This window comes from Protopterus annectens, chromosome 5.part0, assembly GCF_019279795.1.
Source record: "Protopterus annectens isolate FY-2018-M chromosome 5.part0, PAN1.0, whole genome shotgun sequence".
In the NCBI taxonomy this organism is placed as follows: domain Eukaryota; kingdom Metazoa; phylum Chordata; order Ceratodontiformes; family Protopteridae; genus Protopterus; species Protopterus annectens.
This window is the reverse complement of record NC_056735.1, coordinates 555,709,043-555,728,275: the sequence shown is the minus strand read 5'-3', so window position 1 is coordinate 555,728,275 and position 19,233 is coordinate 555,709,043.

Sequence of the window (19,233 nt, the reverse complement as noted above, 5' to 3'; positions counted from 1 at the left end):
ATGCACCATACTGATATTCAAGTACAATGCATTAAATTGTGTCATTTATTCTTGTGTCAGATATTTTCCTTAGTTGGTGAACATGCAGGAGAAAGGCTTTCATATGCACTTATTGAACACTATGGGGCTGCACAAAATTCTGCAGGTCTGTAAATCTTGATACAAAATATAATAGAAGCATTTTTTCCAAAGTGCTGGCAGTTGTAATCCTTGTCTTTCATACATACCACACATTAATTGAGGTTTAGAGCACAATTTTTACCCCCAGATACATACAGTATATCTGATGAGTTTACTGGTTGAACTCGACTTAATGTAGATCATTTCTTACAGTTATACCTAAATGATTGTAAGTTTGAATCATAGATGCCACTTCAGTCTTATTCATAACTTTAGACAGATTTCATAACTGTCAGCTAAAAATAATTATGCAGATTTTTCCACTGGCTTTACCTGCAATCTGGGCAATGACATTTTTCACACATGAAACAAAATGTATTTCCAATCACAAAATCAAGATGTTTGGTGTCAAGTAAGCAAATCTCATACAGTGACAGAATTAGCTCTTTTTCTGCTTTTATGTCTTACCCTCCATCATGAACTTAGTATATTGAAGTTTGGGATACCACGGCTGTAAAATGCCACAGCTGTAAGTCATTTCCTTTGGAAATTGTAGGCTTTCAGCTGTGCTGATCTTATATATTTCCATCAAAGGTGGCAAGATAGCTATTTCTGCATGGGATTTCATAACTATGAAAACGCCTGAATTTAAAATCAGTAAACACATTTTTTTTGTCTGATTATCAATGGTTTATGTGCTTGTTTAAGTGTTTGCTTGTGTACTTCCCGTGTGTTTTTTAACTGTGACAAAAGGAGTCTTTTCATTTGCTATGCAAAATCATCTGGTAAGACATAAACACTTTCAGTATTTTCCTTCATGTTAACTGTTCATAAAGCAAAATGTTAACACTTTGCATCATACGAATTGAAAACCACAGTTATGAGAAAGAGTATTGTTTCCAAAACATGACTTTGATGGTCTTCCTCCACTTTAGGCATGTGGACTCTGGTAAGTAACAGTGCTCATATCTGTGTCTACCCATTCATTCAGCACTGTCATGTCATATTTGACCCCACTCCATGAAAAGCCAAAGCCATCCACAGAATTTACTAGGCAAGCAGGAAATTGAAATAAATGTTCAGGCCTTTCTTCCTTATTTCAGCCACACACACATACACATGTACACACGTACACAACACACGCACACATCTGCAAGAAGACGCACGCGGGGTGGTGCAGATATTAACAAATGCACAGGGTTTTTGAGAAACAGGAGCCCAAAGTCTCATCTAAAAAAAAAAATATATATATATATATATATATATATATATATATATATATATATATAAAAACTTCATGGTGAAAGGCCAGTGTTGGAATACCAGTGTACATGCTTTGAGGCAAAATATTAAACAACCACCAGGTAATTGTATATACTAACTTTGAGATCACACAAGCATGGGGCAACAGCATATTCCCCAATCCCAGGAACTGGGGGATGCTGCACACTTGTTATTCAGCTTAGCCAGTTATAAAAAGTTGACTAAACAGCTGCAGACCAACAGATACTTGACATTCTACAGGGAACACACATATATATATATATTTATGGATCTATATATATATATATATATATATATATATATATATGTGAGTGTGTGTGTGTGTGTGTGTGTGTGTGTGTGTGTGTGTGTGTGTGTGTGTGTGTGTGTATATAATATATATATATATATATATATATATATATATTGGCTTGACTTACTTTATACAGTCTTAAGCTATATGTCCTCAAATATATACATGACTTGAAAACATCTATCAATGTCAAAAAATGGTTATATATTTCAGACTCAAACTTCAGAGCTATGCCTGTAGAGTGCATTAAAAACTGTATGGTCATATAGATAACAAGCAATACGAATTCTAAATTGTATATATCTGAAGAAAAGGTATGTAGACTAAGCACTTTAAGCAACAACTGTGGTGTACTGTATCTGCTAGATAGAACAAGGATCACAGACTACACATTATATCAAGGCTAGCCACTTGATGGTTTAAAAAATTGGATGTAGGTGATTTGGTCATGTTGACTAATACTGTATCACCAAAAATGAAAATGGATATTTGCCAGCATAAAATGGGTTGAGCACCTGGCCCACACTTATCTATGCCATGCACCCATGAAAATGATTGGGGAGGTCTTTTCAGCTTTATTGACCAGTGTGCACCCACCGTAAAGCCCAGGAGTCCTGGGCCAATAAGCTACTGGCTGATTGGTTTTCAGTCACCTTGCTTGAGTTACTTTGGATAATTCTGATGAGTGAAAGCTTGATGCAAAACCAATTAACCTGCCAACAAATGAACTAAGAATTGCAGCAATGAATATAGGTTCATTGACAGGATACAGTTTGGAAGTGGATGCCTTGATGATAAGTAGGATACTGGAAGAGACTGAACATTCAGTGTCTCCATGAGATAAGGTAAAAGGAGAATGCAGTAAAGCCATTTGGCCTGAAGTCCAGAGTCTACTACTCATGGATAGGATAGACTAGAAATAGTGTAGGAACTGTGGTGAGGAAAAGTCTTCTAATGAAAGTAAGTGATATTGTTATAACTAGTGATAGACTCAAGACAGCTAATCTCTAATAATATAGGTAATATTTAATAGCTAATAAGATAGGTAAGCATTCATATTCTCTGCCAATACCCCACAGCAGGGCTCTGTTGGTGAGGAACAGAGTACATTTAGGTAGCAGTTGCAGGACCTACTAGATAAAGCAGGACAGCATGAGTAAGTGTTGATAATTGGACCTGAATGCTCATATCAGGACAGACAGAACAGGGTATGAGGACTGCCTGAGTCCATATAGGTGGGAAAACAGGAATAAAAACAGAGTTCAGTCTAGACTTTTAACTGGTAAAAAGTTTGACTTTGGCCAACACATAGTACATCAAGACAGACAGTCATAAGCTGACATAGAAGAGTGGTCAACATGCAGCTCAAGTAGATGTTCTCCAAGTACAGAAAAGGCACTAGTGCAAAAGCACCAATAAAACAACCAGTCCGTGTAAAAAAAAATTGGTGGCCACAGCCATCTACAAGCAGTTAACAGAGAAGGCTCTATGGTCCACAGAGACTAGGCAAAAGACCTGGAAAATTATGGGAATACATCAGTTCATGGAAATACTCAGAGCTTTATCACATCAGGAAAAAGAAGAATTTGAAAACAGATGGAGTCAAAAATGAATATCAGTCTCTCAAAGCAGCATATGTGAAGACTACAGAACAGATATGTGACTGAGCCAGGCAACACAACTCACTCAATTTTAGCAGTGAGACAGATTGCACAGAAGAAGCTGGCAATAAGGAAAGGCCAACTGGTCCTTCCTAGACTTGGAGAAAGCATATGATAAGGTCCCAAGAAAGTTCATTTGGGCAGTTCAGTAAAGGCTTGAAATAACAAAATATATTAGTAGAATTAATACAGGCTATGTACAAGGACCCAGTGACAAAAATAAAACAGTATTCAGACTCACAAGGGGGTTCCCAATGGCAGTGGTTGTGCATCAGAGGTCAGTTCTTAGCTCACTGCTGTTCATATTTGTAATGGACTACATTAGCAAATGGGTTGGAGGGGACAGATCAACAAAACTGCTGTATGTGGACAATGTGGCATTACAATCAGACTCTGAGAAACACTTTCAGTAAATGTTAGGGGAATAGAATGCAAAACCAAAGGTACATGGGATAAAACCGAGTACAAACAATGCAGTTGTCATGACAGCAAATAAGGAAAATTAGAAGAAGATGAAAATTGAGAAAGAAGGGAAAGTAGTAGAACAAATTAACTGCATCAAGTATCTGTAAAGGAGGTTGGGGAGAAGGCAAGTCTGAGGGAGGAGTTCAAATCTAGAGTTAGAGGTGCTAATTGGTAGGGGCAGTGTGTGGCAGAAGAATTAGCAGAGAAGCTGAAAAGTAAGTTGCAAAAAACAGTGGTGTAACTTGTACTTACGGATGGTAACAACACCTGGCCACTACAGACAGAACAGCTGAGGATGCTAACATGATGGAGATGAAGTGCTTGAGCTTGGTATTAGGATACACAATGTGGGGCATATGCAGTAATAATATCATCAGAGCAGAAGCAAGGTAACTCTAATTGCAAACAAGATCAATGGGAACAGGTTATGGAGGTCTGGACACATATGCAGAAAGCAGAATAGTTTGGTGATGAAAATTTGGGAGAGACAGGAAGAAGGCAAGATGAAACAGGGAAATCCAGCAAAGAGATGAATGGATTGCATGAAGCAAGACTGTGAAATTCAGGCATGTCTTTTGAAGAAGGTAAAAGCACGTCACTGAATTAAGAAAGGTGTCGACAGTTGATACAACACTTTGACATCATATAGAAGAAAGGGGGTTGATGATATATATATATAGTGTATTGTCTCTAGATATATGTTTGCGTATAGTATTTAAATTGTCATATAATTTTATATTGTCATGTGACCTGACAATATTTTAAAAGCGGTGATGATTTGCCTTACCTATTTTTATATACCTGAGAAAGCATTAGCATGGTACAGAAGCTTTCCTGCTCTTTATTTAGCATTTATATAGCTATTTTATAAAAAGAGGCATGCTTTTATGTCCCACAATTATTTCATGTTGGTTCTGATTTCTCCTTTGCTTATAATGTGCTCATCTGTAGGTGACTATGACTGATATACTATAGGAACAATGCAATGTCCCTTCTGTAACTGTACTACTTTAAAATTTTACATTAGAGAAACAGAAATAATTATTTTTAGAATAGTATAACTACATTAAGAATATTAGAAACAGCATCAGTAGACATCCAATGAGCCAATATTATTTTTGAACACAATGCAAAAAAGGTTTTGTGGCTATCATTTACAACATGTATCCAATTCAATGTGATATTCTGAGTTATGTGTTCATAATAAATACATTTTAAAAAAAGCACCATGAAAACACAAAGAGGATCTTTTTATTTTGAACAGCAGGATACTTGTCTCACAGAGTGTGAATAATAAGCATGAATGAAAGTGTCTTCTTGTGATATTCCATAAAACTAATATACATGAGTTATATTTAAAAGACTATATCAACGCAATTTGATATTTGCAGGCATTTGCGTAGATTTTCTTTTCTTTCCTTAAATATATTTCATCTTATATAAATATTGTGGTGTATTAAAAGCAGGAGAGACCACCAGTCTGCAAACGCATAACAATGCAAGTTCGTCTCATTTCAAAAGTCTTATCGCTCAAGAAAAGTTTGCAGTAAAAACCTTCCATATAGTATAATACAAATTATTTTACTAGGCTACATTATTATTCAGTAGTGCTCCCTCTGCCTCTCTCTGAGACAAATGGAATTCTATCACAGAAACAATTATAATCAGATTCATCCTGATGTCTTCTTTCTGGTCTTTGTTTCCTCTGCTGTCTCTCTTCTACAATCTCTGCTCCAGACATTAACCCCCTCCAAGAAAGACAAGTGGCACTCTCGGAATGGGCTTACTTTAGCCCTCTTTTTGTACAGCATTCATTGGTGCATTAAGCAGAGCTGCTCCAGCTCATAAGTTAATTAATTAATTAATAAAGAGAGGACTTGATTCTGATGTTTAAAATATACACAGATAATGCATTGCCAGCAACACTGGGGACTGATTCTGGGCATCATTTTCACAGACCAAGGTAAAACTGCAAATCCCTAGTATACACGGATTACCTAAGATACACAAACAGTTGGTTAACCCACCAATGCGCCCCATTGTCTCAGGACAAGGGTGGGTCACAGAATTTATCTCCATTTTTATAGAAAATCAATTAAAGGGGCCTCTAACCAAAGCACAAGCTATCATCAAAGACACTGAACATTTTTTATGATCTTTAGGAGATTATACATACACTTTGGGATCTGTAGGGTCAGATGTGTTGCTAGTTACATTAGATATCTGTACTCTATTTACTGTAATACCCAATGAGTTTGACAGTGATTCAATTAAAAAGTTTTTAAAAGACAATAGTCATTAAACACTCTCACATATTGAACTGATTGGTACCTTGTTGGAACTGGTGTTGGAAAACATTTTATTTTTAATAATGTTTTTTATATGCAAAAACTTGGTGTGGTGATGGGTATGGCCTCCGCCAACAGTTATGCCAACATGGTGTTGGCTAACTGGGAATTAATGTTGTTTTTTTGAGCCATATTTATAGTCCACATCTTTTATATTATAAGAGATTTGCGGACGATGTTTAATTTTATGGGAAGGGACAAGTGATTTGTTAAAACAATTTGTTAAGTACATGGAACAACAAAGCATTTGTTTAAAATTGTGTATGAGATACTCCAATCAATATATGGATTTTTTAGATATTAAAATAACCATTTGTGAAGGCAGAACTGAGAGTTCACGTTTTAGGAAAGAATGGTTTACTTTACCACTCCAATATGCATCCCACCCATACTTTTAAAAATGCAACTATGGGTCAATTTTTGAGGATGTCTATGTTACATATGAATGATTTTGAAAATGCACAAGCTAATGCTAGGTTGAAAGATGATTTTCTTGAAAGGGGTTACAAGGCAGCTGAATTAGAAGATGTGCTTAGTGAAGTTAGAAACATATGATCTACTTTCAGTAAACCTCATTATACTAGGGTCAGAGAACATGATATCCCTTTGTCAGCATCTAATGATGACTCTGGGGCTTTATGTACTAGTAATTATATAGGTAGGATACCACTTTCTTAAAGTAGTAGTGTTAATAGAGTATGTGACATTATCACTAAAAACTGGCCTATTTTGTTATCTGATGAGAAAAATCAAGGAGGTTTTAGGAGATAAACATAGATTCATATTTAAAAGTAATTTTTCACTCAAGAGGCAGCTTTGTTACACCACACATAGAAGAACACCTACTAGATCAACTAGAATGGGTACACTTCCAAGTAGGAATTGCAAGGCTTGTTCAGTTGTGTCATGCAGTAATGCTTTCATACATCCTGTTTCAGGACATATGTTTTCATTTAATTTTTATGCAGACTGTAGGACACGCAATATTGTATTTTTGCTGCAATGTAAATCATGCCCTTCATTCTATGTAGATACAACTAATAGAATGTTAAAAGAACATGTTTTTCAGCATTTATGTGACATTAGGAAAGGGAATGCACTGAATGCTTTAGCTAAGCATATAATTAGTAATAATGGCTATTATTTCATTTTTTCAGTGATGCAAATTGTGGCTGATAACATAAGGGGAGGGATCAATAGAACAGAAGTGGCAGAAATGAATTGGATCACCACTTTGCAGGCAGCTAAAGCACCAGGCATTAATGCAAATATACCTTTAAAACCAGCCCTAAAGAGAAGGTCGTTACATTACTGACTGAATTGCCTCCTCCTCACTGGTTGTTTTGTATATAATTTTTTCACCGGTTTGCTATATATTAAGACACTGCTGTTGTTTTATTTTGTATGTGGATCTGTTTGCGTGAAAGCACTTATCCTTCTATTAAAACCTCATGGTATTAGCCGTGGTGGTTGCTTTGATTTGTTGGTTTACACTCTTGCATTTGTTATCTCGCACCCTTTGGTTGCCGGTGGTTTTCTTCTCATTTGTATTATGTTTTAAAGATGGACAGATAACTGGTTTAATGATTAAGTTTATAGCTCTGACTTTCAAAGTTATAAGCTTTTGAATAGCCAATAATAATTGGCATTAGGTTTGTTATAACAACATTGAATAATGAACATTGAACATTAATGCAAGTTTTTCCCTTTTCTTAAAGCAGCATTCTCATTTAAAGTTAAAGTAGCACTTCTCAGGCTTTTACTTCAAAAGTTCCATTCTTTTTTACACATTTATTTACCTTATATGCTTAAAGGAATCACTTTTTATTTATAACAGTAGTTCTGCTTATACATTTTACACATAAATGCACCACTACTTGCAATTATATTCATTTGAATGCTTTGATAAAATCTATCAAACTAAGCTGCAGTATATATTGCTGTAATATTGACTACATTGAAAATGTTAGACCCTTTAAGATGAGAGATGACAATTAATTAACTGAAAAAAAAATCATCTTCTTTGTTTAACAAAATAGTTTTTAGAAATGTTACTAATTTCTTTGAAGACTTTGATAGCTAAGGTACAAATATAAAATAAAATCTTCAAGAATTACTGTCTCTCAGTGGTTTTCCATTACTTGCTGGGGAAAAAAATGCTTGAATTTATGGAAATTAAAAGGTTCCTGAAAAACTGAAGTAAATTAGTTTGAAGCCGACTTCTGATTTGGAATTATTCTACCATGAGTTCTATGTTCAACTGACTTCCAGATATTCCAAAATCCTTTCCTTTTGCACTGATTTTGTGATTTTCCTTATTGCTGAGATGCAAATAGCTGGTTAATACTTTTTAGCTTGTATGCTGTCCTGGACATGTGAAGGAAAATCAGGATTTTTTTCTTTGAATCTGCATAAACCTTTCTATCTTCCAATCATTTGTTTAAATGGTTATCTAATTATATTTTCATTAATTCTATTCATTTCTTAAAAATTTCAAGATGATTCCAATCAGACCAATTGCTTTTTTGCACCTTTGCTTCCTTCAGGAACATTTTTTATCCTACACAGTGGTAGTGGCTTTAGCTTTTACATGCCTTTTCTTCTTTTTGTGAAAATTTTAAAAAGAAGTACGTATTTAACAAACATCATTATTTCTGCTATATACTCAATAATTTTGTTTAGCTTCATTCTCTGTTACACTCTTTTTTTATGTCTTGCATGCCATATGAAGGTTTTAATTACCTTATTGTCTTACATAGCTATCTTTTTTTCCTGATATAGCATCCTTTGTACTGAAATGGCTATTATTTGTTAGGTTTGGACCATCCCCCTTCTTTTTTTCATAAAATGAGAAGAAGAGCTTTCCTGCTGCACAGTCTATCATCCACTTGTCTCATTATTAATCAGCATTTAAACCAAGGTTAAATTGCTAGTGAATCAACAGCTGTTTAACAAATTGTCAGTTAAATATGCAGTACAGCCCAGTGCTTCCCACATGCTAATTAACTGTAAAATGGAGCCTTGTGTACAGGCTGTGCTGTGAATGCATGTTTTTGCACTGGAAGCTTGAATTCTTTAAGTAGGTGCAAACCTTTGTAGCCATTCTTTTAAATTGTGTGATCCATTTGCTGCAGATCTTCAGGAAACACTGAATAGAATGGACTGAATATTTAAACATTCTAAGAAGTAAGAGTTTTAAAAATATTTGGTAGTTTAAAATCAGAGAAAGCAATGGAGACACTGAATTAGTCACTCAAAATTAATTTGTTGGCTAGTTAGACCCTGACTAGGCTTTAATATGTTTTATAGTTTTCTTGGCATCTGAGTTATCAGAGTATGGTAGAGAAGGATAGCTGTAATTCCACAACTGAGAGATGAAACAGCAGTAGCAAAGAGACTGCAATTTCAGACTAGGAAACATTTTACGTGTTTATTTTTCTTCATTTGTCCCTTTCCATTCACCCATTATTTTAGACTCCTGCTTTGCTCTTTAAGCTCACATATTCTCTTACTGGTTGGTTATAAATTCATGGCCATTTGGATTGAAATTTGAATTTTCATGAGACACCACCAGTGGGTGTTTTGGAATTTTTTTTTTTTATTTATTTCACCTCACAACTGGCATGTAATAACGGCCATGTGAACATGATTACGTGTTACAATGCATGCGCACCTTCACGGTCTGCCATGGCTTTCCTCAGTCAATTGCAACTGGGTTAGAGCCCCAACTTTAAACTGTGGGCTGTAACTCTAGCCAAACCACCTTATCATGCTCTTAGGATATGTCAGCCTAGAAAACTAATACTCATTTCTACTTCTTCCAGGCAAAACCTCAGGTACTGATCTGCTAAATGAGATCAGCAGTCCTTTGTTGCAGTCAAATCTCCAATTCAGTGATGTGAAAACAAACTTAATAATTTCTGAAATAAAAGGTATTAAGACAATGTCTGTCCGAATGGAATGTGAAATATGAAAAACAAGGTATAATACAGGGGATGATGACTGGGTCGTTGATCATAACTTGCCATTATGTGTTCAAGACATGGATACCAAGAAACTAAATGAGAGTGAAGCTTGAGATGTAAATACTTTCATCCATGTTGAAAACACAAAATTTTAAGTTGTCAGAGATCCAATCATAATTCTTTGTAAAGTACAGAGATATGGCTGCTCCATGTACTACTAGCTAAAGAAGCACGCTGAAATAAGAAGAAGAATGGGAAGTGCTGCGCCGACATTGGGAACTGCTGTAAATCATTACATATTCTCTGTATAAGGGAAGCAGCTGATTCCCAAATATGTTTTTATTGAATATAGACAGTAGACAGAAAGGAAGTAGAAATTATCCTGTTTCGTGTTCTGCTGCTATTTATTCTGAGATATCATATGAATAACACTCTGGTTCAGCGCTACTATAGTTCCTGATGCAGTGTTAGCATCATTAGGAGTGCTTAACAACTGTTAAGCACCCTTCCAAGTGTTGTTAAGGTCAGGTCTTGCACTATTGTAGGATGTCATTTAACTGATATTTGAGCATAATAAAGGCACTCCATGCATACCAAAATGATGGTTAAAAGAATGTGTATCAAATTAAAGTGGTAGCATTTACATTCTAATCAAAGAAACAGTAAAGACAGTGGCCAGTAACATACTAAATTTTAATGTGGCTTTAGCATAGTTCTCTACATGATGGCATGATGGGTCTACTTCATTTGCCCTAACTTCCAATTGCCCCGACACCCATTTGCCCGACCCCATTTGACCGAAATTTCATTTGACCGATACTTCATTTGACTGACACTTCATTTGACCGGCAAGTATTATTGGCAAGAAAATGGGATATGTCCCCTTCCCCACTGTAGTGCGACCCTGGAGTTAGAATATATAGTTAGGGGGGTGTGGGGTACAGCCCCCCACTTACTTTTGTTTTACTAAGCAATATTAAAGCAAAACTAAACAATATAATATGAAATTAAGTGGGGGGCTTCACCCCCACACCCCCCATTGTAGGGGGATGTGCCCCTCACACCCCCCCAACTATATATTCTAACTCCAGGGTCGCACTACAGTGGAGAAAGGGGCATATCCCATTTTCTTGTCAATAATACTTGTCGGTCAAATGAAGTGTCGGTCAAATGAAGTGTCGGTCAAATGAAATATCGGTCATTTGGTCTCGGGCAAATAGGTGTCGGGCAAATGGAAGTTCGGGCAAATGAAGTAGACCCATATATATATATATATATATATATATATATATATATAGATATATATATATATATATATATATATATATATATATATATATATATATATATATATATCAACACCACACATACACACACACACACACACACACACACACACACACACACACACACACACACACACACACACACACACACACACACACACACACATATCCAAAACACAGAAACTGGATGGCCTTGCATTTTCTCTCTAGCAAGTCCTAGCATTTCAGAAAATTTACCTAGATTGGAAAGAATATTCAGAAAAATACTTAACCATTCATGGTTCCCTTTAAGTTGCTTAGTCCAATAGTAATTGCATATAGCACTCATTTGTTTCATATGTCTAGGAAAAAAGAGTGGAGGATATTAAGATACTTAAGTACCTTACAATTCAAATAAGCAAATACAGAGATGTTTCTTTAATATGAACATTTGCTCAAGAACTGATAAAACATAATGGTGGAAAGCATATCACACACAGTCAGTTCCTGGAAGAAAAGCTCAGTAAAAGTATGTAGAAGGAAAAAAAATGAGTGAGTGCCAAAATGCATGGAACAGGAATAAATAGTTTACGTCACACAAAAAAATAAGGCTGGACTAGCAAAAAAACTCTGCATATCATTTATGTTATATAACAGTAATCTGTATCTAGAGAAGTAAACTGATTTGTTTAGCCATACAATAATTATCTATAGCGACTGTACCATTTCTTGTTTATTCTATTTCCAGCTTAGCTCTACTGAAAAATAAATATTGAATGTAGCTTGTGATTGCTTTTCCAGTACATATGAAAGCATTTTGGTTACTGTGGAGGGTGCTCTGTTAGCAGACTACTTTACTATTTTGGCAGTCATTTTTTCCACTTAATAATGCATTTTCAAGATGCCTCAAAGTAAGCTATAACCACAAAATGCTTTATTGCAAGGATACTTTGATAGGCCACATGCTTTCAAAGCATTCTGGAAAAGAAAGTTAAAGCATGCAACTTACATGATATGTAGGGCATGCATATGCATCATAGGATGCTAAATTAGTAAAACTGCCAAATTTTGCCAGTACAATCAACATATATATATATATATATATATATATATATATATATATATATATATATATATATATATATATATGTGTGTGTGTGTGTATGTGAGTGTGTGTGTAAACACTTTATAGCATAATTCTCAATGTCTTACCACAAGAATAAGGGACACAGTCAAACAAAATGAGGGCAGTTGACCAATGATAAGGACAAAGTTTAAATATTGTTTTTATATACTTAGAAAATTGCTAGAATAACAGGTTTTGCATTGTCATACGTTTTCTGAAGGCTATGAAATCTGAAACTCGAATGTCTGTCATTATTTTGTGACTGTATTTCTCAGAGATTTGCCATAAACAAAACATTGTGAGGAACAAATTGAAAATATGAGGCACATTTCCGGTCATTCTACAAACTGTTGAGAGATATGCATGATGAAAGTAATAGGCATACAAAGCATGAGTAGTATTCACTGGCTAAAGTTGCCTGTATTAGTACATTTTGTCACCTTCTCTATGAAAAAGTCAGTAATAAAATGTATAAATTCCAAATGTTAGGTCATATGCATGCTTTACACTGCAGTTAAAGTTGGAGTGTTTACATATTTCAGTGATATTTAGTAGTGCATTTTGACATCTTTTGTTGTATGCATGCAGTGAAACTGACTCTGACTTCATGCAACATCTTCAGATACTTGTTGGCTCATGGCCCTGCCTTTTATTGGGTAACCTATGATTTACAATCAGTTGCCCAAATCCTCCCATCACTCTATATTTTCCTTGCAAAATTATAATTAATGCTTGAGCTTTGGCATTCTTTGCAGGTTACATTGTTCTTTTATATGGTGTTATCAGTAAGTAAATATTCTTTCTGCTAAAAAGTACTTAGGGTTGGATTTATAATGGGTGCAACAAGATGTACATGAGGTGTACACTGCATGGTAACCTTTTGGCATTCAGAGACAGCTTTAAGACAGTGCTTTTGCAGGATGAAATGCAGGACCACTTCAGGATGTCTCTGTGGCCCTTCGACATTTTACTGAGGCTGCTTGGATGGGAGGCATATGCTAATTAGCCATATGCTTTTCTCTTTGAAAAGCTTCCGGAAGGCATCTATCTACACACTGGCCATGTAGATTAGCATGGCTGTTCCCTTATACTTTGCATTGGTGAACACTGAAAAATGTCTGTGTACATTCATCATGGTAGACATTAGTGCTGGGAAGTTTACTGGCAAGGTATGGATAAGGAGTGTGTGTATGTTAGGATGGGCTGCATGTACAAGAGTATGTGTGACTGTGTGTCTGCCTGGAAAATAGGGGCAAGGATATTATGGAGGAATAAAATAGGTAGGTGTATGTTTGTGCTTGTGTGTGTCTTTGTATGGAATGAGTGCATAGATTTGTGTATTCCATTTTTTTGTGAGTGTGTACAAAGGGTGGATCATTTGGAATGGCTGTTATGCCCCCCATACACCACTAACCTAATGTGCAATCTAATGAGCAAAGTCCAAAGCATAGGGTCAGGGGAAACACTTGCTGCCATTGATGTACATAACTACTTGGATTTGGGGGAGCACTATATACCAGGGATACTCCATATATCATGTCTTAAAGGCACATATGTGTAATAAGGTGTGTAGATCAGTTAGAGACCAGGATATTAAGTAGCATGCCTTACAGGTACTAAAAGGGACTTCAAGCCTCTAGTGTCCCATCACATACAGAGGATATTAGTCCTCTGTGCCACTGTTAGATGTCAGTGGTGCTTTCTTAAAATCATAAGAGTTTAAAAAATCAATGTAAACTACAATTAAGGATAAAAGGATTCAAACTCTGCACAATAAACCACTGAACTAACCCACTGCACTATCTGATAAATTAATGCAGTAGATGCTTTTAAATATATATATATATATATATATATATATATATATATATATATATATATACTAGCTGTACCCGGCCACACGTTGCTGTGGCTCAATCTGGTTAAATGGAAAAGAAAGAAAAGAGAAAGCACATGTTTCTAATATGTTTAATTTCACAATGCTTGTGGGTATACAATATTTTTTGTTGTTCCATTGTCTGTGCAGATATAGTGATTGTCTGGTTTGCTGACTCTAGAACACGCAACATATAATTGTCCATGTGAGAAGCAATCCGTGTGTAGATCTAAACCACACAATTTTAAAGATTGGCCCTGAACTTTGTTGATGGTGATTGCAAACGCCAATCGAGTTGGGAATTGCAATCTCTTAAATTGAAATGGCATATCCATTGGAGTCATAGGAATGTGAGGAATGAGGACATCTTCACCTTTGAAAGGTCCTGTCAAGATTGTTGCTTCTATGACGTTGCTCATTAATTTTTTTACTGCAAGCCGCGTGCCGTTGCAAAGCTTTTGCTGGTTGATATTTTGCAACATGATAATTGGCACGCTGATTTTCAATTGCAGTACGTGCGGTGGCATCCCTGGCAGATCGAGTGAATTCAAAAATTTTGTTTGGATAATTAACCACTTCATCTGCTTCCAAAACAGTGTCGACGGACTTGTATGTGACTGCCTCGCTTTGAATTTTAGACTGAATAATATTGTTAAGTTCGTAGATGTCTTTGTTCTTGGCCGCAAGAATAGCTCATTCAGTCAGCCAGTCATGATTCTTCTAATTGGTTTGAATATTGGGAAATACTTTTTCAACCAATTCTTCTTTTGCGTCACTAAATTGCAGAAGTTATGAGGCAATGAAATTCGTCCTGAGGTCAGATCAACCGGCACCATTCCATTCCCAATTTCCAGCAATTGATGTGAGAATATCTCAGCTGAATGGGTTATACATAAGGAGCCATACTCTTCTTTCTGGTCAGTCAGTACTACTATTTATGATATATGAAAGAGAATTTTCTCTTCCATTAATGAACATGGTAGTGCCTATTTAACCTACATCAGAAACACTAAATTTGCTGAATCATGTTTGTTCCTCTAGTCTGTCTATCACCCCTTCTAATGGGTATCCTGTTATGCTATAAGTCAGTATCACACCCATTCTGAATATGCCAAACCATAACAAAATTGTTCATATAATTGAATTCCTTGGACTATTGAGTGATCTTTGCTATCAAGTCATTTTGGAATGGGGCTGCATTATGTTTTATATAAATGACAGTTTCAGATGACAGTAGATATGCTGCATTCCTAAACAGTATTTAAATTATGATGACTCAAGAGTGACTCAACTGCAAGATCCATTGCAAACACATCACATTTATTAGCAAGGTAGAAAACAAGCACCATTGTTAAGTTATCTGAAAAACCTCTGCTGGTGATCACATTAATCAGCCCATGCTATCATGTGTCTTAAAGTACAACTGAGTATCAGGAAGTCTAAAATGGTTGAAAGAATTGGATGCTGTCCATGGTTGTTTCTATAGTTAATGAAAGTTATTATTAATAATTGTCATTTCTTAAGCTCATATAAAATTAAAAAAGCTGTTGTGTTAAGGTCTTGCCACAGAAATGATGGCAGAAAAATGAAAACCTTCACTGAGAATGTGGTGTAAGAGGAAGAAATGTGCAATCATGACAACTAAGTGGATCAGGGATCACTACAGCAGGGTTTGTCAGGCTGTAAATTGAATTGACTGCATGTTAAAGAAGCAATTAGAGGTTTGAAGAGCAAATTTTTCTCGTAACATATTTGAGGGACTGTTGGAATGGTATGCATATTAAGAGCTCACATGCTGTAGAGATTGCCCTTATCCTGATTGAGGTTAAAATGGAATAAGTGGGCTGCCATTCAGAAAATGTGGATCGATAGATGACTGTAATGGAGGACAGGGCTTGTAGAAAGAATCTATGATTGGAAAGTAGGTAGGAGAGAAAGGGCTAGAGTTGTTGGAGCTTCTAAAAGCTAAGATGGCACAGTAGACAGAGTACAAAATCATCACTGGGAGTTAAAATTATGTTAGTTGCCACTGATTATATCTGAGAGGACAAATGGCAAATAGAGTTATACTGCTGTAATTGTTTGTAACAAATGGAAATATAAGAGGTGATATGCCAGTTTTATGGCAGCAAGTAAGAAAACTCTGCTGTATTGACTTGGCCAGTACATGTGGATTAAGACTATTTTAATGCAAATTTCAATATAAATTATATTTCAGGGATATTATTAAGTAATGTAAAAAGTGGAAATATATGCTGACGTTCTATGGAGTGCTCAGTGTTGCCTGTGTATAATGTGTTGACTTTAATTACTGCTGAGAAAGCAAGAGCAAATTGAATGAATTGCCATTATATTGAACACACACACCCGCGCACACACACACACACACACACACACATATATATATATATATATATATATATATATATATATAAGATATGAGACTGGTTATATTAGGAGAGCAAATCATGATTGCTCTCTGAGTTCTTTGGTGGTGGAAGAGGAATGCTGTTTTGCGTAAGAATACATCAGGGGAAATTTAATGCATAAGGCTTCATGTTTCTGGCCATTCATGAAATACCAGGAACAGAAACAATTATTAAATTGTTATCGCTAAAGAAGGCATTAGAGGATTAGTCATTGCAGAAATGTAACCAGACTGTGGTAGGATACAATTTCAATGGTCATTTTCTTAATCCACAAAAATAAACTGTCTGGTAGAAGTATTATAACTGAAGTGAATAGGGGACTGTATTCATGTTTCTTTGTCTTTCAAGCATTTCTAGTAAATGATATAAGTTTGAAGTTTGTGAACTGTACTTTCTGTGGTGCAGGGTTGGATTCTGTGTGCTGTTTTTTACCTCCTGTATGACTTTGAGCTAGTTACTTAACCAAGCAGTGTTTGCGGGCAACTGGGAATTTGGATTAAGGTAATCAATGGTCCCCTAGGCTGCAAGCATCATCACAACCTAATAAAATAAAACAGTAGCTATCATGCCAGTTTCCATTTAAATTCTAGCATGCTTTATATGGCATGCATGGCATATTGCTAGCTATGCCCACAGTTCTGGTCGTTGGGTTTTCTGGTCTTCATTACACATAGCTGTGATCCAGAATTAGGATTTTTGCACTGACATACAGAGGTAGAAAATACATGTTCTCTGAAGACATGCATTGCCAGCCGCACTCATCATGACAGGTTTTTTTTTTTTCAGGAATGTCAGTTGAATACGATGATTTTTTAGTTTTTCTCCTTTTCCTTTTCTGTTCATTCTTCTTACCATTATGCCAATTTTCCCAGTTTTGCTTCATACATTCCAGCTTTCCCAGTGCCATTATCCATTGCAGGATTTACTAGCTCCACTTCTTTCACAAACTTTCTCTGACTCAGAGCTGGGGTATCTTTGATCTTAAGGGCATCCTGGGATATCATGCAAGTGACTGTTTCTGCCGGGGGGGGGGTTATTTAATTACCTACCTTTGTCCCACCTCCCCTCCATTTGCATATGAAATTTGAGGGCTACTCCCCTCTATGGGCCATGGTTCTCTTCAGAGTGCACCTAGACAAATGCTCCACCACTCCGGGGTATGTGCACCAATCTGACCTTGCTAGCACCTCTGGCACCCAAGCGGCTAATCAAACCTAGGTCACCAAGGCCATAGTCAGGGCATTATCCTTTTATACCACAGTGCTGGCACTATGACATTTTTTATTGCTTATGTATTTTCTGTTTGTTTTAGAATTTTTCTTTCTACACAGCTGATTTGACTTGCAGGCTTCCATAAAACACACAAGTCCATTACTTCTCCCTAAAAAGTATGCATCCTAATTTTTAATGCCTGAAAACCATGATCATACACCCAAGATTACATAAAATTTGTGTTATTACCCTAACTACCTCCTTGTGACTTGTTTTATCACAGTAGGTAACAACTGCAGCTGTCAATCTTATCACCTGTAGCACAGCTTTCATCTGTCTAGTGCCCTAACTGGACAAAATGTGGGTCATTGTTTGGTTAGACCAAATAAATCTGCCTTTTCATTTATTGAACAATTGTTGGTCTTTCTTTCAACAACACCAGAACACTATCAATTCATTGTACCTTCTTTGAATTCAAGGGGTGATTATGTGTAGTACCATCACTGCCCAGTGTTTCACTAATCAAAATTTGCTTGGTACATTAAAATATCAATGCTAAAAATAACCTTACAGTTCACATTTGACCAACAACCTCTCCTAAACATTTATAAAATAAATTCCAGTACATCCTTTGAATTATCACCTTTATGTCTTCTTTTATTTCTCAACACTATCTTCTCTCAAGCCTGACAGTACCCACCTTATTGCCTATTATTATGTAATATCAGTAAACCTCTGGTAGCCTCATGCCAGACCCTACTCCTGCTAGCTGGGTTTCCATACTGACCATTACACCTGCCCTCTGCTGCCCAAGCATGGTTTAATAACTGCCACAGGAGCTTGGCTCCTTTGTGTTAGTCCTGCCTTCAGAATAAACTAATGGAATTTCTTAACTACTTTTTCAGTCAGTTTCTATATGCAGGTGACCCACCATTGAAACATTAAATTATGGCTTTCATGTCACCAACCTTTTGTGCCAGTGAACATATTCTCCCCTTTCTGAGAATTTGGCACTGTTTATAAAAAGAGTGAAACTGAAAATCTTACAAAGCACCAGTAGTGTCATTTGAATTTCCTCTGTTCACAAAATATTGTGCTGAAGTGCAGTAGGCAATGGCTGTCACACAAGTTGCCCTGTACTATGTCCCTTGGCTCTACATTTAGTCAAATTGGTCATGAAACTTATCTGT